The 21,810-nt window shown below is 38.6% G+C and overlaps 1 pseudogene; it reads left to right on the top strand.

Moving 5' to 3' along the window:
* The first annotated feature begins 7,661 nt into the window (after window positions 1-7,661).
* Window positions 7,662-21,535, top strand: LOC107139324 (annotated as a pseudogene).
* Window positions 21,536-21,810: the final 275 nt, after the last annotated feature.

Below are 21,810 nucleotides of genomic sequence, written 5' to 3'. Positions count from 1 at the left end.
CACCTGAAAGCTACCAGGCAGCTTGAAAGAATCCCAAGCAATGCATCTGAGACAGCTTGAAGTGAGGATGATCTATTCCGAATGTCTGGGAAGGCGAATTACTGGCAGTCAGATGGAAGGATTCACAATTATGAAAGCCACGGCAAAAGCTGATCAGATTCTCCTTTCTACTAGGCTTCATGCTTCAAAACAACCAGAACCTCATTTTATTAAAATGCTCATCGCTGTCAGTTAAGAAGATGGGAGTCTGTTTGACAGCATTGCCTAAAAGGCATTGTTAGGGATTCTGGCAGGGCTCTCAGGCCACCTGACCCAGACAGGGCTCTTGCTTACGCATCCTCCTAGTGCAGCCCTGGAAGCTAAAATACATTGTGAAGACAAGTCAGGCTGATTTCTAGATTAAATTCCCCTGTCCACTGCTGTGTGCTTCACCGAATGTGGTAAGCTGAGCGTGAACTTGAGCGAAGGGCTGTTGAGCAAATAAAGGCAGATAAAGAATGTTAAAAGGACTAAAAAAAAAATTATAAATTGCAAACTGTCAGACCATCCATAGCCTCAGCCAAGTCCAAATGGCTTCATTTTCCTTTTCTAGCCTGGCCAGTCTGCTTGAGTCTCTCCCACTGGTGTTTTTGGGATACAGTCCAGGCCATTATAAACAGATCCAACAATGTGCAGTGATCTTGAAGCTTGCAGAAAAGTTTGGGACTACTTAAATTACACCCCATTTATCTTTACCAGGGGATTTTGTAGCTCTGTCAAAAGTGTCTTTCGGTCCCTGGTGAACTAACTTTCAGTAGTTCTGCCAATTGGGGAAGATTCAGAGGTACAGTTCATAATAAATGCTCAGGTTTCAGTATTTGCCTTTAGTTGAATCTTCTGTCTCCTTTCATTTCAATTACTGTAACCTCTTTCTTTCCATAACATATGGCTGTTCTCCCTTTGGTGTCTTTTCCACAAGATATGAAATCTTGCCCCTTTGACAACATTGACCTTCACCCAAACAATGGAGAGCTCTTCTTACTCAACTAGACCACTTGTTAAATGTTCAATTGCATGGGCTACAGCTGATTCAGCCCCCACCCCATTTCTGCAAGTAATATCTTTCCTTCTTCTATTGATATTTAACTGAAATAATGGTTTCAAGAAACTGCTGGAGTTTTTCAAGAAATCATGTACAAGGGTATGTGCTCCTGTGGCAAGATCCCTGGATCTAGAGCCAGAGATGAATTGGACCAAGCTGCACACTTAGTAACTTTGTGGTTTTGGAGAGTTTGTTTGGCTTAATCTTGGTTTCATCATTTGTGAAATGAAGACAATGTCTGCCTCCAGAAGTGTTTTGATAACTACTTGACATGGTACACATGAGGGCTCTTTCACATATGCCCTAGGTTGAGTAATTTGGTCCTTTTTTCCTTCTCTTCCATTGACTTACTCCTTATCTACCCTCCCTCTTCTCTCCATTTCTAACTCTCACATTTCTTTCCTTCCTTTCTTCTTTCTCTGTATCACACTCTACCTTATCCTATTGCCCAGTCGTGTCCTCCACTCTGGCCAGGAAGTTCTATGGACAGATTCTATGTACACATTCTCTCTCCTTCCTACATTTTAGCATGTCTCCAGGTGCTTTTCCTTGCTCTCCAACATGATCCAAATATTGTTTTTTTCTCTAAGATTCTTTTCTGGTTGGACCTCTACCACACACCCTTATCTGATAATTCTATGCAAGTTCTTTTACTTTGAATTCTTACTGTACTTATTGTATCTTTCTTTAATATTTTGGGTTTCATCCAGTTAGATTCTAAGCTCTCTAACCAGAAGATTTGTACTTCTTTTGCATTCCCTAAAGTACCCATCATACTTGTAAGGTATATTGTAGATTTTAAACAAAATATGTTACATAATGAGTGGCTAAACATAAATTCAATTCTTTTGACTTTGATTCTAACTATTTATTTCAGTGTATCCATTTATATTTCCAGGTGAATGAATCCTTTCATTCTCCTTCAAGGGCTCCATTTCACAGATTTACTGCTACCATAGTTCTAATTCATAATTATATATTTAGCTGAAATATTTTTTAAGAATATTTTTGAAAAGTTCTGAAAAAAAAATCACTATTATCTAAGGCTTTAATGTTGAGGCACTATAATATCCAGCAATAATGCTGGCTAATGTTAAACCATAATAATTCTTCAGGGGGAAAAAACTGACCAAAAGGCAATTTGTAGTGCTTTTCAGTTTCCGTGGTATAAATAATTCCTTTATGGCTGATTTCAGGATTTCCAAGTGATCTCAAGCCAGCCCAGAGTTGGGAAAAAATGTGATCATTCAGCTTCTTGAGTCACTACGTCCTAATGCTACCTCACTGCTGAATATCACACCATCTTGAATATGGGCGGTTTTTTCCTGTCTTAGGATACCTTATGATCTTTTCTCTCTAATCATCTTTAAATGGACTCATTCTGTAAATATCATTGCAATTGCATTGCAATTGACAGAGAAACCAAGAGTCATCCATGGATGGATTTGAGCATTTTCCCACTTTAGGAAATTTGTGCCTCTGGAATTCTTTCCAAGACTGCCCTGAAAGTCTGACATGTTTTTTTTTCTTCCTGAAGAACAGAAATCATCTCTCCTCATCTCCACATAAAGTACATCTCTACGATAATAATGTTGTTGTCTTAGTCCCTAATAGGTGGTGCCATTTTATGAGCTTGCACTTAAGGAGTGGAATTCTCTGATTGCTTCTGTCACTTTGAGCAGAGTTTTGGCATCTAGCAGTAACCTGGTGCACTTAAGCAAACATTGCTTATTTCTCTCCGTGCATTGTTTTTAATTACTTAAAATTCTTCCACTGTGGCTTTCAATGACTTCAGCCAACTAACTAAATTCCTGAAAGTGAGTTGGTTGGCTCGTGTAAGATGATACTGTAAGACAAAAACCAGTTAATTTTAACATTATTAACCTTAAGTAATGTGGTAGCTTATAGTGCTATCTATGGCTGAATGGGCAAAGTGTTACTTTGTTTCTCACATTCCACTCAAGGCCATATTTCTGAACAATGGCCAACTCAGAAAGTACATTAGAATTAGGTTGAAGAGTTTAAAATTCCAACCTTCCATAATCTTCCATAATTTGCTAGGCTACTTTATGTTCATCCTTTAACCTTCTTTGGTCATAGCTTCTCCACCAAAGAAAAAAGGTTGGCAGCATATTTGAGGGTTTTCCCAACTCCAACCATCATCTTTTCTGGTAGTCTGATACGGAAATGGGCTTTGCATTGGCAGGCAAGATGTCAGTGTTGCCACCTATATTGTCTTCAAAGATATTTGAAAGTCACCAAAAGACTCAATTGAAGTATAAATTGTCACAACGTATTGGCTCATCAGTCCCTTCAGCGGAAAACATCTTAAATGACATTCTACTCCCTTTCTGCTCACTTCGGCAATCATCTTCATGCCTCATTCACCATCAGAACTGTCATTTTGATCCTCCCTCTTTCACACAACACAATAAAATAAGACCTAGGAAATGGGTTTAATCAGAATGTCATGCTAGCAGCACCCATCCCATCAGGTAGGTCTCATGGATATCAAAACATGGGATCATTATGTGTGTCCTAAGTTTATAACTCTTATATACCTGAGTCTCCTTTGTGAGACCCATTTTATTATTGAATATACTGTATACTAACAGTCTTACAAAATATCAGGTGAAATACTGGTTGTCTTTAGTAATGATAGAATGATAATATACCTGCTTTCAGCAGCTTGGACAGTACTTTATATGACCTCTTCTTGCCACATAGCAAACAGCAACTCTAAACTAATGCAAATCAAGAATTCAGCTCACGCAACTGACCTCATACTGTTCACATGTCAAATGTGAGCACAAGCAGCAGGAGACTGGCCTGCTCTTTCTAATTACAATTATGATAAGAGTTGAGCACAAGTCTACTTAAAATCATAAAACCTCTTGGTACAAGATTGGTGTTTTATCTCATTGTATATTCATATGAATAGGTTTATTTGACTGCTCAGAGGAAAAAGTGCCTCTCACTGTCCAACATGTTCTTATTTAGGATGCTATGAGGAGTAACCCATATGCAATCACACATTGTCTAGTCCTCATGCAAATGACACAAGCATGAAAAACAAGATGTGAGGAAAGGCTTTCCCTCTCCTCTCTAAAACTAATCTCTCCATTCCAGGGAGACCACAAATCTTGGGTTCAAATAAAAGTCCTTTAATTGGGTGAAATTTCTATGCAAAAACTAATGCTCTTTGGACCAGCAGGCAAGTGCAATTCTCCATCTCACCAGGGAACCACATTTTCTCAACCAAGCTGGGTCCCTCTTTCCTAGCACTGGCAGAAGCAAAAAGTGCTTCCATTAGCGAAGCTGATTTTTCCCCTATCACTCTTCTCTTCTCATGTGCCAGTGTGGGGTAAGTGAGGGTAGGCTTGTGAAATTGCTTCAAGTCATTGATGGAAGAACCAACTGATTGATTGATATTGGGCTGAAACAATCTTCCTGTTCATCCATTGGTTTGCCACTCATCGGGAAGCCAGGAGCACTGAAAGTGAGCCAAGCCTGTCAGATGTGCCACTGAGAACACTGTTCTTTGCAGAATATTTTTGGATGCCAGATGCCAATCACTCATGGGACTTTGCCGCTCAATAAGAATTTCAGATGTGGACTTTAATTATAGTCTAGCAGAAAAAGGATGATGGAGGGAACAGAAACAGTTTTATTTTTAGCAAACCCAGCTCTTAGCCACCACAAAACCCTGTTAATCTATTTTAGGGGCTTGTCATTGTTGTTTGGTGGCTGTTATTAATGTTAAAAACTATCAGGTTGACAGCTTTGAGGAGTTGAACGTCCTCTCTCTGGGGAAACTGAGAGACACGATGGTCATAGTTGAGAGGATCTGGGCTCTGACAACCTAGAACTGACCTTACTGAACTTCTTCTAGGAGCTGTAGAAAAGTTTAGATATCAGTTTGTGTTCATATTTGCCTCAAAATACTTAGAGAAGAGAGAGAGAGAGAGAGAGAGAGAGCTACCAAGCAGTCTACAACTGCATGAGAGAATTCAGTGGATATTAAAAGACATAAGAATTTCAATTTTGTTAACATCTTAGCATCTAAATGAACTCCTTCATGGACCAGTGATTTCCTGTGAAACCAGGCACCAGTACTGAAGCAATCAGTAAAATTTTACTATTTATTGAGCACAAACTTCATCCTAGGTAAATAGAAGAAAGAAAGCATCATGAGTCTTTCCACAGGGTTTTCATACGTGTAATTTAGGAACAACTTGTCAGTAGGAGGAAATTTGCAGCATACATATTTGCATTATATCTTCAAGTTTCACAGAAATGCTGAGTTCACAGAAATGGCAAACAATGTAATGGTGATATTGAAGAGGTTGCTTCAAAAAGATGGTTATGGAAAACCCACCGCACACACAAGCACCCTGGATAGTAGTTAGATAAAAACCTTTCTACTTCACGAGAAAGCAAAGAGTTTTCTCATTGCTTTGGTTTTTGGGATGATTTTTTATTATGTTCCAAAAGGTATAAGGGACTAGAAGAAAATTTAACATTTTATTTAAAAAGAAAAATACCTATCTGATACAGCATGAATACAACCCAAAATACATACAAATGATCTATTATAAAATACCATTCATGGCATTTAACTATAAGCTATTTATACTTAGATTTTTAATTAGCTAAGATTGAACATATTCAAGGTATACAGTTTGATTATGTAATAGGTATTGTGTAATGATGACCACAATCAAATTAATTAGCATTTTCATTTCTACCTATACTATAAATTAGGTCCTCAGAATTTGTTCATTCCATAACTAAAAGTTTAACCCTTGGACCAACAAAATCCCATTTCCCCCACCTCTCATAAAATCAAATCACAAAAATAAAAAGTAAAGCAATGATTGACAGAAGGTGAAGGCTTGACACTTGTGAATTGGCAACTGATTGGTAAGAGAGACGCTTAGCCTATTACCATTTTTTGCACTCTACAGCTCCCATTTTTTTTAAGCCTAATGTTAAAGGGCAATGAGCTAACAACTCGCTTCTTATTATTTATTTACTCATTACATTCAATGTGCTACCTTTACACAATCCTTCATCTTAAAAACCATGATCATCATAGACATGAATATTTATTAAGCAAACAATGCTTGGATAATATTGCTTCAGAATTAAGGAAAATTATATTCTGATAGCTGGAGAGGCCTTGGGGAGCTTTCAATCAGTTGGAAGGACTCAATGGATTCAACACAAATTTTAAGCCAGTGTAAAGACTCACACAGCTTACCCCATATTTACTACTTAGTTTAGTTCATAACCTATACACTGCACACTTAGTATATTTAATCTCTAAGCCAGACAATTCTAGAAAAAAAAAAAACAGACACAAAATATACTTACCATATACTATAATGTATGACATAAAAATATAGTACAGATACAATTACATGTAATCAAATACCAAAATGAGAGGTTCAAGCAATGTATTATATTACATCATATCAGAGAGATACTGGTATGTGTTGCAGAATTTTTTAAGGATCTCAAAAAGCTCCATGGAGATAAAGCAGTTTTCTAGTCAATTACATAATAGATATATTGGAAAACTTACCCTAAATGTAAACCTTTAGGCGTCAATTACCAATTTTATGATTTTTATTTGATCAGAAAAATGACATATTTGCCAAAAAATTTGGGGTAGTCGGAAAATCAACTGTTAGATAGGATTAAGATTGACAATATTTCACTATATTATGTATAATGATGGTGAGCAGAGAGAGCCTCTTATTAGAGCTTTACCAGTGTTACCTAATAGATGCAGTTTCCTTTTGTGAATGGACCGTTTAATCTGAGGTGACTATAATGTAGGGCCCAAGTTCCAGTGACTCACCCCATCATGCCTGAGATGGTTCTTCTTCTCATATCATGTGTACATGAAATGATGAAGACCACTGCCATCTGTTGAGAGCAATAAGGACAGCTCACAGAAGGGAGTCCCAATAACATGTCTTCGTTGGTCCATCACAAGTATGCATCTTGAGATGTACAAGACAATCTTCATGACTTTTGTGGAGTACAAAGATGTAGGCAAGACTTGCACTTCATGACCTTAAGATAGAGCAAGGGAGCAAGATATAGACATATGAAAGATTAATCATAAACAACGTAGTAAGCAATAAAGGCCAAATGAATATATGTGCACCCTAAGGTGAGGGAAAGGAGACCTGTTTAGAAGGAATATTTCTCTTGTTTCTAGTCCTTTAAAATTGCCAGTATACCTTATCTCCTTCCTTGCACAGCAGAGAAGGACCAGCGATAGAGATCCATTTACTAGTTATTGCCCAAATTTGCACTCAGATTGTTGCCTTCTTAGCCCTGCAAGCTGGTTATCTGTATCTATTTCTACCTCCTTGGTTTGGCAACTTGTTCAAATTATTTTCTCTGGTTTAGTGAAATTGTTTCCTTCTTGACTTCCTACTCTGCACCTCCCCTGAGCTGAGTATTTTTTAATATATATTTTTTATATAGTCCATTCCTGACTACCCTGACAAGCTAAAAGAATGGCAGAATAAAGAGGAAAGGGACAATGAATGATATGTGCATAATGTATCAGGCTCAGGATGACCACATTAAAGTCAACATCCAACAGTCTAAAGCTCAGGCTTTGAGGTAGAGGGGATGGTGTTTCTTCAATTGGATGAGTCCCAAAAATAGCCAATAAGAAGAAGCTGTCGATTTCAGGAAATTTTTTAAGTCATTTAATGGCTGGTCACTGAGTATTTGTTGAGTTAGTGCTTAAGCCTTGGTCACTTGTCCACCCACCTTTACTTCATTTGATCTATGGCCTGATAAACCTGGGTCTGAGTTAATATTTGTGGTAATCATCCTGTTGTATTCTCTTGTGGTTTTGACTCTGACTGATTCATTCCCATTTAAAATACAAAGAAGTGGCTTCTATAGCACTGAGTTCTTAGGCATTGCAGATACTCTTGTCTTCTCCGCTAGACTGTAGCTTCTAATGAAAGTACTGTGCTATTGGTTCTGTCTTAAGAAGAAGGAAAAAGTAAAAGAAGAGTATTTACTATTATACCTTCACAGTTTCCTTCCTACCATAACTAAATTCCTTAACTTCTAATCATCAAAGACTTTGAATAATTGCTATTCACAGGAGAAGGAGTAGGATGGAAGGTGGGAAAGGTGGGTTGCTTGATTTGCTTTCAGAAGAATGAAATAAATACAGACTGTGACTCTCTATTTCTTAAGAAATGATGGTGAGAGTGAAATTGAGACAAATTATGTGTGGTCTTCTGCATTTTCACAAGTATTTCTCAAGGAGCCATATTCCTTCTCTCTTGGTTCCTTGTTAGCAGAAGCTAATTCATAGCCTTCATGGTCGAGGAATTAAAGAGAGCAAAACTACTTGACTATGTGATGTTTATCACTGGTAGAGCTAGAATGAGTCTCTTACACTAGCCTTTTCCTAGCTGGGAATGTATGCAGCTCAGGTAGCAGAGCACTTGCTTCTAGCACCCCTGAAGTCCTGGATTCAATCCCCAGTACCACAAAAACAAAAGACAAATACTTCAGCCTTCATTGAATGACACAGTCCTCTTGACACAGGTACTACATTGAACAGGTGACTCCCAAACTCTCCTCTAAGATTTGTGTGTGTGTGTGTGTGTGTTCCCTCTTATTCATTTCTATAAGGAATATTTTTGTTCTGATTTTTTAAATATTTTGAGAGGGGTGTGGAGGTACACACCTGTAATCCCAGCTATTCAGGAAGCTAACGCTGGGGCATCACCGAGTTTGAAACCAGCCTGGGCAGTTTAGTGAAAGTCTCAAAATAAAAGGGCTGGGGATATTGGTCAGTGGTAGAGCACTTGCCTACCATGCATGAGGCCCTGGGTTCAAATGCCATTAACACACACACACACACACACACACACACACTCACACACACATACACACAAACCACTTTATTTTGATTAGTTATAGTTTCACAGGAAACTGGTAAATTAACAGTATTTTGTATACTCTTGACTCAGCTTCCTTTAAATGGCAACATTTTACCTAATAAAAAAAAAAAAAACAGGAAATGCACATTGGTGTGACTATTTGGTTGTGAGAGGGAAACATTTTTGTAAAACACAACTTAGTTTAACTCAATGTGTATCGATTGTGATTGAAAGTGGCTTGGAAGGATAAGGCATGTCCTCATTTCAAAATCTATATGGAATTGTAGATCCTGTTGATTCCTACTCCAGCTACCTGAAAACAGAATTCTTTGGAGAGGAATAAGTTAAAGTATGTAATTAGCACTTGGCTAAGTTATAGTAGTCATATCCTTTAAGCTAAAATATAAGGGAAATGAGTGTACCTTTGTCACCTTGGTAGCATGTGGCTAGTTAATGAAACCAAGAGATGAAACAATCAATAAACATATAAATAAGAAAAGAAAGTCAGTCAGTTACAGGTGAGGACTGAAGTACTTGCTGTGTTCCGGCTGCTCAGAATGCAAGTGGGAGCCACTGTCTCCTAAAATCAAGGCCTCCACAACTAGTTATTGGGTTATTTTCCTAAAACATACAGATTCACGAGAAAAAATCAAGTATGTCATCCATTATCAGTTCATACCATTAGAGTTTCAATGGTGTGTAAGCAGTTCTTTGCGCATTAAAAAAAAGCACACATTAAATGAGATAACATAGGTAAATCAGAGCAGTGCCTGGAACATGGTAAGTACCATTAAGTGTTAGTCATGAATATTGTTATTATGATATTCTGCCAGGTACTTCATGAATCCTTATGAAACACTCTCCTCAAGAAGTCTCAACTACCCTTCTCTTTTTCTTGTAGAAAAATCTCCATCTCCATTCAAGTCAACAAATATTTTGTGAGATTCTTTTTTGTTTAAGGAGGAAGGACTAAAAGCATTGAACATGAACAGTCATGAGCTGCTGCAAATGAGCACGTTTCTAGCAGAGTTTCACAGGAGAAAGATGCTGTCCAGGTTCGAAGTACATTATTAGCTAAGGTTTTTTTTTTTTTTTTTTTTTTTTTTCACCAAACACAAATACCCTCCCTTTTATTTATACATGTGAAATAAGTAGATAGATGAGCACCTGCCTAGAGAATCCAGGGCACTGTGAACAGGGGGATCAACAGTGAACTGTGGCATGTCACAAACAAAAAAAAGGAGACATGTATTGGTGTTGAGCATTTGTAGAACACATAATGAAAGAGCCAAACCCCCTTAAGCCTTATTTGCCTGAAGGCAACTGTGAGCATTTTTACAAATGCTACAACTGATAGTTCCTGCCTATGGAATAAAGACCTCAATAAAAGGAAATTATGTCCCTCATAATTTTCCATGGGACAGGGGCACATAAAAGAATTAGCAGAATTTGAACATTAAAAATTTCAGACTGGATCTAAACAGAAAAAATAACCATGTTCATTGTAAGGAGCTAAGGCTTCTTACTAATTCCTTTCTGTAGAGGTACCTAGAAATACTATCAGAACCATATTATATCCCATGTATAGATCATGCTATTTTCTTTGCTTAACCTAAACGAATAAGAGATCTCATATTGCATGCTGTATATTCTGCCAGTCTCAGACTAATGTATGTGTGTTCTTAGAAAGTCCCTAGTTGAAGACCTTTCCAAAGAAGAAGGAGTTATCTGAGATAGCAGGATGCTTACTTGTGACTGGAGCCTTGTGTCTAAGTGGGTAAAACTGGATAAGGTACACCTACTACAGAAGATTCTTTTAACTGTATTAATAAGAGACTTCCACAGGAGTCTTTCTTTCCTACATGAGACATTATTAATTACTATTCTCTTCTGCTTTCTTCGTCAATTTTATATAAATAAACTGAGTTCTTCCCTTCTATGATTTACATCAAAGATTCTCAGGTCTGAACTATCCTTTCAAGTTCTTCTTTGCTTATTGAAATTGTATCTCCCCATTCATGTCCTGTTCCTACCTTGGCATAACCTCTTTCCTGGTCTTCCCAACCCCAAAAGGTCAATCTTTCCCCTTACAGTTGAGAGCCAGTTATGAAAAGCCTCCTGTTGGTGAGACAGAAATGTATTAAGCAGATGAAGGTCACACCCTTCAGTAGTTTCTGCATTTGGCTTTCACATTTCTACCATTGACCACAAAGTCCTAGATGGCCAGACAGCTTGTGACCAGTAACTCCATTGGAGCCTGAAAGTATATACTGGAAGCCTGAAGCAAAGCTGTATGTGATCAACACCCGTGATTGGACAGGAGGATGTATGAACACCAACTGTCCTAATGTGATGGCCTCAAAGACCTGTTATTTTTAAAAAATCTCTAGCCTATGGTCTACAGGATCGACTCCTTCCCTCTAACATTATCAAATAAGACCTTAGATAATAAACACCCAGAGGCAAACTTCCTTGGGAATCCCCCCTTATTAAGAGCTTTAATTCCTTCTATTAGTTTAATAAATTCTGTTACTTAGCTCTCACCTTTCATGACTGTGGATCTCATTCTTCAAATCTATAAGCCAAAGAACCAAAGATTCTCCTGTCTCATTGGTTTATTTTTTTTCCACCAAACTTTGTATAATCTGTTTATTAGTAGAATTTTATCATTCATAATGTCTACTACATTATGTTCATTTCCTTTGCATATATGTACACTCATTTTTCTAGAAAGACGTAAGGTCTATGGGAACAAGAACAATTATTTAAGATTTTTTGCAACAATCCAGCTGAGAACAATTAGTTCTTATAAGGTTAATTTGCTGATACTTCTACTAAAGTAGTTGAGCCCAAATAGAGCAGCCTAAAGCAAGCCACCCCACCACAAAGGTAGTAAAACATACATGTTCATAAAAGAAATATTTCCTTGGACCCAAATCTCCAACTGCAAGGTCAATGATGATATTCTAGATAGACATATTGTGGTACCTGCCTGGCCTGTAACTGCCTCAGGAGAAATTCAGTCCCATCTCTATAAATGGACTAGCCTAAAGCTGGTTCATTTTATATCAAGTGATTCATCACTATTCACCAACCCCTTAAGTTATGGACAGTTGATTGTTCTTGGGTGAGAACAGGACCATAGAGCAGCCAGTGTCTGAGCTTACCAGCCACCAATGGGAGAATCTCCAAATTGAGGTTTAGAGTCTCCTTCTCAGAAGCTGTTGAAGAGAAAATCAGGAAATTAACAGGGAGAGCTAAAACTGAAAGTTTGCCCAGAGAGAATCTATAAAGTAAAATAGGAACCATGTAAAGTTGTGAGCAAACGGAAGTTATAAAGAAGCAGAAACTGAGACAGCAGATGTTATAAAGGAGAGATCAGTTGATAGTAACAGAGGAACAGAGCTATCATACAGCAAGGACCTACATCATATTAAGGGCAAAGTGATAACATGGCAAGCTGAAAACTGCTAGCAAATTTCTGTGACTATCTTCAAGCTCCAAACTCAGAGAGGTGCTGCCCAGCATGGATCTTACTGGATGTGTGTGAAATTGCCTAACCCTTTGAGCCCCAAAAGGATCCTTAAAATGGCAAAGCTTCCCATACCACTCTTGAAAGAGGGTGTAATTTGTTATCTTTTTAACTTGATTCAGATTCCTGCAAAACACACACACACACACACACACACACACACACACACACACACTGGTGTGCCCAGATGTCTGTTTTTTTTTTTTTTTTCCTTTGTACCCTTTCTTCTAGGGCTATTGTTTTCTATGCTATGTATTCAAGAAATTTCCCATAGAAAAAAATCTGAAACTCTTTATGCTGAAGTATAAATGGCTTTTAAAAAAAAGCTCCAACCATTGGAATTTTAACAAAGCACTAAAAGATCAAAGTGTTAACAGTGGAGTAGCAGATTCACCCAGGTATCATGTTGGGTTGACAGTGGGAGAAACATTCCTGCACCTGAGGTTTAATAGAGAGTGCTCTTGGGACCAGCATTTTTGCAAGAGATGGGAAGGAAGCAGGTTCAGGCAGAGGGAGAAACTGAGCCTTAATGAAATCTCAATGCAAGCCTCAGCCCAACTTCTGGGAGTTCTGAAAATGGAATGGCCCTCCAGGGTTGATGTGAGGGGCATTTGATATACCCCAGTCAGGATGCAAGACTCCTGAGGAGGGGGGTGTGAAGGTATCTCCAAAGGGGTTAACAGCTGAATACTATCTTCCAGCTGCTCTCTCACCAAATAGGTTAAGCAATCCTTTCTTGTGGAAGGGAGATCTGAGCATGCTAACACCTATCATATTAGGGAAGTGAGCAAGTTAGGTCTCAGGGCAGATAGGAAAGGCTTTTATGGGGAGGGCTAAGAGATACCCCCAGCTCCTAGGACCAGACATAGGCAGAAAAAAAACAGAAAAGACCACTGTGGTACTTGAAGGAGTTCTTGATCTTGAGCAGGACCCTGGCTTTGGTTTCATGAACTTCATCAGCAGAATATGTTTTCATTTTCCTTCAAAGGAAGTTATTTGTTATTAGTAAATGAATCACAAAACTAATCTTTCTTAAAGGAAACCAAAAGAAGGAGTCCTTAATTTCAGGAATGAAATTTTGTTTTATTTCTCCTTTGATGTCTAGATTTAAACTTGTATTTTCTGACCTTGTTAGGCAAATTCTACCACTGTGCAGTGCAGGTTAGGAGACAGAGGGCCTGGCCTTCTCCAAACATCATTTGCTCACCCCACAAAACTTATCTGGTGCTTCCAAGGAACAAATGGCTTTTGCTGGGCTCTTCAATAATATGATTTGCATGCTTGAAATGAGATCGCCAAAGTAATTGTAGAATATTGCTTGCCATTACCGTCATTAAAAACAGGCAGATGTAGGAGCACTCCCAGGGAAAATCTTCCTGCTGGGTTTTCATGGAGATAAGTGCACAAAATCCACTTTTGAAAAGATGTTGAATGGAATGAATTTGCCATTCACTGGCTGTCTGATGATGATTTGCTTGTTAATTGGAAGTTTAGGCTTTAGAGAAGCCTTAACAAATTTGATTGCTAAATTCAGGAGGTTTACTCCCTCTTTGCAAGCCATATTCAGAGGCATAAATCCTACTTTGTGCACGTATGTCTATGTACTCATTTAGAATCTCTACGAAAAGAAACCAATCCCTAACCCTTTTGTCAGTGTCACTTTCTGGAGTGATTTTACTGACAAACAAGGACAAAGCATTTTGTCCCTTTGTAAGAGACTCTAGGGCTGGGAGGCAAGGGGACAGAGTCATGAGCTAAGCTGAGATAAAGGTCATCTCAACACATGCATCTGATGATTGTCCCACACTCCAGTGCTAACAACTGCTTGGTTAGACCTCACTTGTGGGTACCACTTCATTTCCATTGCAAATCAGTTTCATGCTAATAAACTCAAGTAAAACTTAAAAACAAAAACAATCAAATAACAACAGCCACAACAACAAAAACCCAGAGCATTTGTTTGGAAATCCTGCTGGTTTTCTTCTCTGTTCAGACAGTGCTAAGCATCCTCTGATCTAAGCTGTGCCAACTAGCTGTCAAGGTTAGCAGCCTCCTGAGAAGGGTCTTACTTTATTTTTAATGACCACATTTGCAAATCTACAAAATGACTTTATTCATCCCTGTCATTATCTATCCTGATTTCTTTCCTCTAAGCCAGCCAAGGAGAATGACAACTGCCATGTTGAGCTACTTGAGTGGTTATGTAAACAATACAGACAAGAGCTCCTATAGGGTGTCATGTAGCATTTTGCAGATCTAAGAGTTCAAGGAAAAAAGTGGCTAGGCAACCCTTTCTTCTGTACTATTCCTAGGGATTTCATAGTGTGTGCATAGACTAATAGACTTGTTTTGAACATTATTTATATAGTAAATGGTATTGGCATGGAATTATATATGATATAAATATACATTGAGATAAATTTCAAGAAGAGTCCTGCAAATAGTAACAGTGCTTTAAACAGTGAGTAAATTGAAAAAGACTCATGTCCCTGAGTCTTCTGAGTCTCTTTGTCATCTCAGCACATCCAGGCATCCCAAACCTGCAAAATCTAGGAGGATTAAAGCTCACCCTTCCAGGATTTTAAAACACCAGCCTCAGGTCCTTCTTCAGCTTAGTTGACACACTGAGGTTTCACTGATTGATTTAAAAGTCTTTGTTAAATGTCTTCTATGTGCCAAGGTCTTTTTAGATGCTTGGGACATAATGGTGAAGATGGCCTTTTGTTTCTTGGAAGTGGCAGAGATGAAATGAAGCTGAATAACTACAGAGGGAAAGAGTAGTAAGAGCATCTAACTAGTCTAAAAGGTCTAGGTGAAGTATCCTGGAGAATGTGTCTATTAATTGACTAGTTTAGAGAATAATTGGGTGTGAGTTGAGAAGAAGAAGGGAAAGATGATTTTGGAAGAGAAACATTGTGTGCAGAGGCTCATGAGCAAGAAAGGCTTAGCACATTTAAGATTGGGTGACATTTAGCAGAGCTGTCAAAAGGCATGAGCTGGGAGAAATAGTGGTGCTAACAATGGGGACATAGCTGGGTTTGGGTAGGTAACAGGCTGGTTCATGAAAGATGCTACATCACTGGTTCTTGGCACAGTGATGGCTCAATAAATATGTGCTGAACTAATGCATGCATGGATGAATGAAATATGGGGACATATACAAATTCCTGGCAATATTATGTGAACCAGAAAGGAAGGTCTGCTTTGCTCAGAGTTTAAGATTACCAATTTCCTTATATACTATTCCCATAACCCTAAAAAAGGACCAAATCAAAACCTGTGAGGCAAAACTTGTATTTACACTAGAGATCTCAGTGGAAATCAGACGTCAAACTGCACAGTGAAGCTTTGCTGAGACCACAGAGATAACGCCTTAGGGAAAGGAGTTCTCAGTCTTTGCCTCTCACTTGCCTTTTGCACATTCTGGAATGCAACTCTGCCCAATGACAATCAGGATACTTGCTCAGGGATGAGCAAACACATCATTTCTGGTTACCATGTGGGAAGCGCGAAGAGATAAACACTGTATCTAATTATCTGTAGGAATTAAGTGAATTTTCAAAAATAATTTTTTAAAGGAAAATACCAGGGAAGACACAAGCGTGGAGGAAGATGAGAGATAAAGGAAAAGATTTATTTTCTTCTTCCAACTACTTCTCTTTATACCTCTTAACTGACCCTGTCTCACTCTCCAGCTGTCTGAATCATGCTAGCCTTAATGCAAGGAATAGAATAAGCTCTGAAGTCCCAGGCACACCCCAGAGGCACAGGAATGCATCCTGTCACAGATGCACACTACTGCTTGACTTGGGTATGAAATGATAAATCATTGATGTGGTCTGATGTGAAAATAATGCTAACGAGACCCGTAGCTAGCAAAGCAGTACTCCAGAGGAGCAGGGTTCAGGGGACAAGTCTCATACCACTTGAAAGAAAAACCAGCCTCTATCCCATTAAAATAATTGAGTTTGGGCATAATATTTAATTTATTTTTAATTTCAAAGTGTAGAAAAGAAGTATATGAGATTTTTATGTTTGTCGAAGAGAAGCAGGCACAGTCTTACAAAGACAAAGAAACCACACACAAACCATACAACAGAGTCTGGGATTGTCTGTTTCTTTTCATGGAAGATTTTTTTTTCATATTCCATGGAAGTTTTTAAATAGACATCAATGGCTTCCCACACAACACACACACACACACACACACACTCACAAACACACACATATACATACACACTGCACAATAACACCACTTACTTAGGTAATATTTGCTCCATATAATGTTAAGAAATAGTCTTGCACCTCCTTGAATTCTATGTAAGTAGCTATTCTCCTGTATCCTATGTACCTAGAGTAAAACAGAGAGTGTTTTTGTTCACCATGCTTGAAGGGAATTAAACAGAGCAAGCAGAGCTAGCAAAGAGTTACAAAGTTTTATCCAAGGTCAGCTTTGCCTGTTAGTGGCAGAATTGGAAATAAAAACCAGGACTCCCCTTCTTCTTCCTGTCCTGTGCCCATTGGACCAAACTGCTCTCAATCAATAGGCAGCCAGTTATGACGGATTCACATTCTACCCAGTGTCAATAAAAACAAAAATCAAGTTTTAATCAAAACACATAACCAAGATCTACATTTCTCTTGGTCTCAATAAATCTTCCCCAAAGGAAGCGGGCTAAAATTCTTTACATTTAAAAAATGAGCTCCGCTGGGACTCCAAATTCCAGTTCGATTTTTGAGCCGAGGCATTTTTTTTTCTTTATCATGCACTTGGTGCTGTAGTGTGATAAGAGCCCCATGCAGACCATAAAACTAATTTATCATCTGTAAGGTGTACAAAGAAAATGGTAGCTGCCTACTTGTCTGCTTGACATATGAGGTCATTTTTGCCGCTAGCTTTCTAATACTGAGCAATTTTATCAGCTATTTATATACATTAATTGTGGGTACCCATATGCTCAATGTTGTATTTAATAATGCATTGCATTGAATATGCATTCCTTAAGTTCTAGCATGCAGTGAGCATCTTGCATTTAACTATTTGGTTTGCCTATTAAAGGCCATTATTCAGCTATGCCATGTTACCTTCTCTTTCAACTGAATTTATGTTTCTTTAAATCTGGTTCACCCTACTGAAACCCATCGAAGTGGACAAGGCCACCTCACATGTCCCAAGGGCTCCAAGCAAAAGCAAGCAGAGGAAGTGCCATGGTCCACTTAATAATACTCAAGCAAAAGGATTATTTGATGAATCCCTTTCCCCAAAGGACAGTAGCATATTCACGCTTCACAGTGTAAATATAAATACAGTTCTCAGGCAACAGAGACACGGGATGCTAGATAAAGTGTGAAAACTACCGCAGCAAACAGCCATGCCACAGTGATTTCTTAACTTGCAAGGGGAATCAGTTCAAACATTCAAATCAACCCCAACCCCCTACTCCTCAAACTGTCCTTAGTTTTGTTCCCCAGAAAAGAAAACCAAGTCCAGGCTCTGCAAGATCCTGGGCTGACGGGTTACACTACCCTTTCCTATTTGCTTTGAATACACACTTCCTGATAAAGACCAGACCATCAACCACCTCAGGAGACATCCCCCACAAGCTCACATGTCACCAGTGTTAACATTTGCATCATAAAATTAACTGCTGTGGGACCAGATTTTAAATGGTCCTGATCAAAGACAATTTCTATGGATATCATCATTTATAAAGTATTATCCCTTGAATTTCTTGGCTCAGAATAAACTTTCAGAAGAGCTTTTGTTACCCAGAATTACAAAGAAAAGACATAGTTTTGATGATGGGAAGAGTGGGGTGGGGGCCAAGGAAACCAGGCCCAGGTAAAATGAACCTAAATATGGGCAAAGCCATCCCAGGGGCCCAGCTGGTGAGCTCAGCATTAACAAAGGGAAAAGAAGGTGCTGAACTTGTCATTGGGACAGAAAGATAATCGCACTTCTTCTCTTGCCCCAGTCTGTGATCTGTGTAGTTTGCATCACATAATCCAGCATTGAACTGTGTTCATAGGCCCTTCTAAAACTGGATAACAGAAATGAATAACAATGTGCATCCCCCAAATCCTTCCTTGAATTCTAGTGCAAGGTGTACATCCTGATTGTTTGCCTGATACATCTGTTATATGAACGGAAACCTCCACATATCAATTACAAAAACCCATTTTTCTTCTGTAGAACTCTGCACTTATAGCTTTCCCGCAAGGAAAACAATATAAAAGAGCAGGCTAGGATGGACCCTCCTTTGGAGCCTTCCAATTATCAAGCCACCAAGCAGGACTGTCTGAGTTTGCTCAGCCTTCCAATGCTAAACTTTTTGCTTGACTTTAATAATTAATTAAAGTTCTTTTGGCTAAGCCCTGGCACTTATTTCAGGAAGGTCTGCATCAAAAACAAAACCAATCTGTGTGATTGTTCCTAATTCTTTCAATGTCCCCCGTTCCCATCCCAGCTTTCATCACATAACCTTCTATCTGAAATCCTTCTTACTCCTCAAAGAAACAGCCTAGGGTCCACCGCCAGCTCAGACATTTGCCCAGCCCTATGAAGGGCTTGCTCTTCATTCTGGTCAAATTTCCCTGAAAATCCAGACACATCTGAATTTGCACTTAGAAAATACGCATGACCCTCTTTATAAATATTGTCTAGAACTGAGAATTGCTCTTGTTCTATCAGGACAATCTGAAATGCTCCAGGCCTAGAACATTTGAACAACTTTTCCACACAATTATATATAATTGGAAGATCCTATCCTTGCTACCTACTCATTATGTTGAAACCATTGACAAATTTATCATCTTTTTCTATATTATAGGTATACATGATATGTTTTTAAGACCAATGCTGAGTCATTCTGCAGCCTGGTCAAGATGCATATCAGGGAAGTAGATGGTTGGGAAAAAATTTCCATCAATAACCTTAGGAGCTTCATCATTAACAAATTTTAAACATTAAATTAAAAAATTTAAGAGTTTTCTTAGCCCTAAACTTTCTTTTGTTTCAATTTATATCTGCTTCCTTTGTTATTTTTGTGTTCTTTTCCTTATTCCTATACCTTTGTATAATTTTAGACCTGCACTTTATTTTTCATACATTTTTATAACTATGAAATGCAAAACTTGGTAATTAGGCTAATGAAATCATTGAGGTCAGGGGAATGCGATGGATCACCCAGAAGCCTTTACAAAATGAGAAGAGAAAGAATTCAGGAATATAGTCAGAAAACCCAAGAGGTTAATCAGACAGAAAGAACTCAGGGGGCACAGTTTTCAAGGAGCTAAACAAGGAATATTCTATCACATAAGAAGAGGATTTTGGTCTCAAATGCAGCTGATGGGGTCAGGCAAAGTGTCCCCTAAGTTTAAAAAGAGAAAGATGGTTGATGAACTTTACAAGATGTGCTGCAGTCAGTGGTGACAATGACACCCAGGTGACAAACGGTTAAGAAGAAAATTGGGAGGTGACATTAGTGACTGAGGATAAAGACTCTCAAGAATGTTGATTACAGTAAAAAGGAGGAATAGGAGACTGAAAAAAAAAAAGTTTTAATAAGAGGAGAACATTTTTTAAAAGATAAGGAAGATATGGAGTATCAAGAAGCCCTGAATTGCCAAAACAATCTAAATAAAAACAAAAACAAAGCTGCAAGTCTCTTACTTCCCGATTTCAAAACTTACTATAATGCTAACATTAATCGAAACAGTGTAGTACTGGAATAAAGATAGCTATGTAAACCAACAGAATAGAAGGAAAAGCTCAGAATTAAATCCTTTCATATGTGGTCAAATAATTTGTGACAAAATTGCCAAGACCATTCACTCGGAAAGGACAGTCTCTTTAACAAATGGTGGCAGGAAAGCTGGATATTCACACGCAATAGAATTAACTTGGGCCCTTCTCTAACACCTATATAGAAGTTAATTAAAACAGATAGAGGCATGGGGATATAGTAGAGTGCTTGCCTCTCGTGCACAAGGCCCTGGGTTCAATCCCCAGCATCAAAAAAAAAAAAAAAAAAAAAAAAAGACCTAAATGTAAGAGGTAAAACTATAAAATTCATACAGGGGAAAACACAAGGAAAATTCTTCCCCAAACTGGAATTGGCAATGATTTTTTAGGCATGACACCAAAAGCACATGCCAATCTCAATTCTGGTGGGAACCAGGGTGCTGCAGCCACAGCTGTAGCAGTACAGAGAAGCAGTTTGGAGTATCATCAGGTGCCCTGCAGAGGCAAGGGGCTGACCTGAGGAGACCACTAGGAAGTTTTCATTTACAAGCTGGAGAAAGAGTATAACTGGCTGACCTGGCCCTCTGACCTAGACAGCTTTTCATTGTTCTCTGGAAAGTTAAACACTCTTAACAAAATCCTTAAGCATAAGAAAACACCTGTGTTCCACAACCAGGTCATTATTCCTCTGGTGTTGTCCCCAGACCCAAGATGAAGTTCTCATGTAACAGATGAAGGACAAGTACCTGTTTTTAGCCATGAGACAGTCCCTGGCCATCTGAGAACCAACTTGACTCTAAGGTTGAAGAGCAGGAGAAGCAAGTAGCAGTGGACACTGTCCACATTGGTGTTGAAGGAGCTCAGCAGCAGATTCCAAGCTTGAATAAAATGTGCTCAAACCTCTGGAGAAAATCAGCAAGGATGAGTGAGAATCATAAAATGAAGGTCTCTGGCCAAATAAGCAGCCCTTTAACCCTGCAGACAGTAATACCTTGGTGGCAGCTGTTGCCTTTGGGAAGGGGCTAATTAGAGACCATCAGGCAGCAGTGATCCTGGTCAATCAGAAGCCAGGACAATCCTTGCAAGAGCATCAGGACCACAGCTAGTAGTGAAGGCAAAATCTACAAGCCAGCAGTGGCAATGCCCATGGGATACAAATGTCTCAAGCAGGTCAACCATGGAATATGCTAAGTAGAAAAAAAAACAACATCAAGTCAGTTTCAATGTATCCCTACCAGTGTTGAGCATGGACAGCAGCCGCTACTATCAGGGGGGTCTTTGCCGAGTTTGACAGCATATTACCTTTTATTCAAGGCTCACCTAGATGGGTACGATTAAAAAATAAATTAATTAATGAAGCATGGGCTTTCATCAACAGACAAATCTCTGCTGGTGACTATATGACTTTGGGCAGTGGACCTAAGTTTTCTCATTTATAAATGATGATAATACCTACCTCAAGGTTTTATGAGAATTCAAATGAGAAAATGACTATACAACACTTAGTACATGGTGTATG

Source organism: Marmota marmota, unplaced genomic scaffold (genome assembly GCF_001458135.2).
Source record: "Marmota marmota marmota unplaced genomic scaffold, marMar, whole genome shotgun sequence".
Taxonomy (NCBI): Eukaryota; Metazoa; Chordata; class Mammalia; order Rodentia; family Sciuridae; genus Marmota; species Marmota marmota.
Note: the sequence above shows the minus strand (reverse complement) of the source record. Positions and strands in the feature narration are given on the sequence as shown.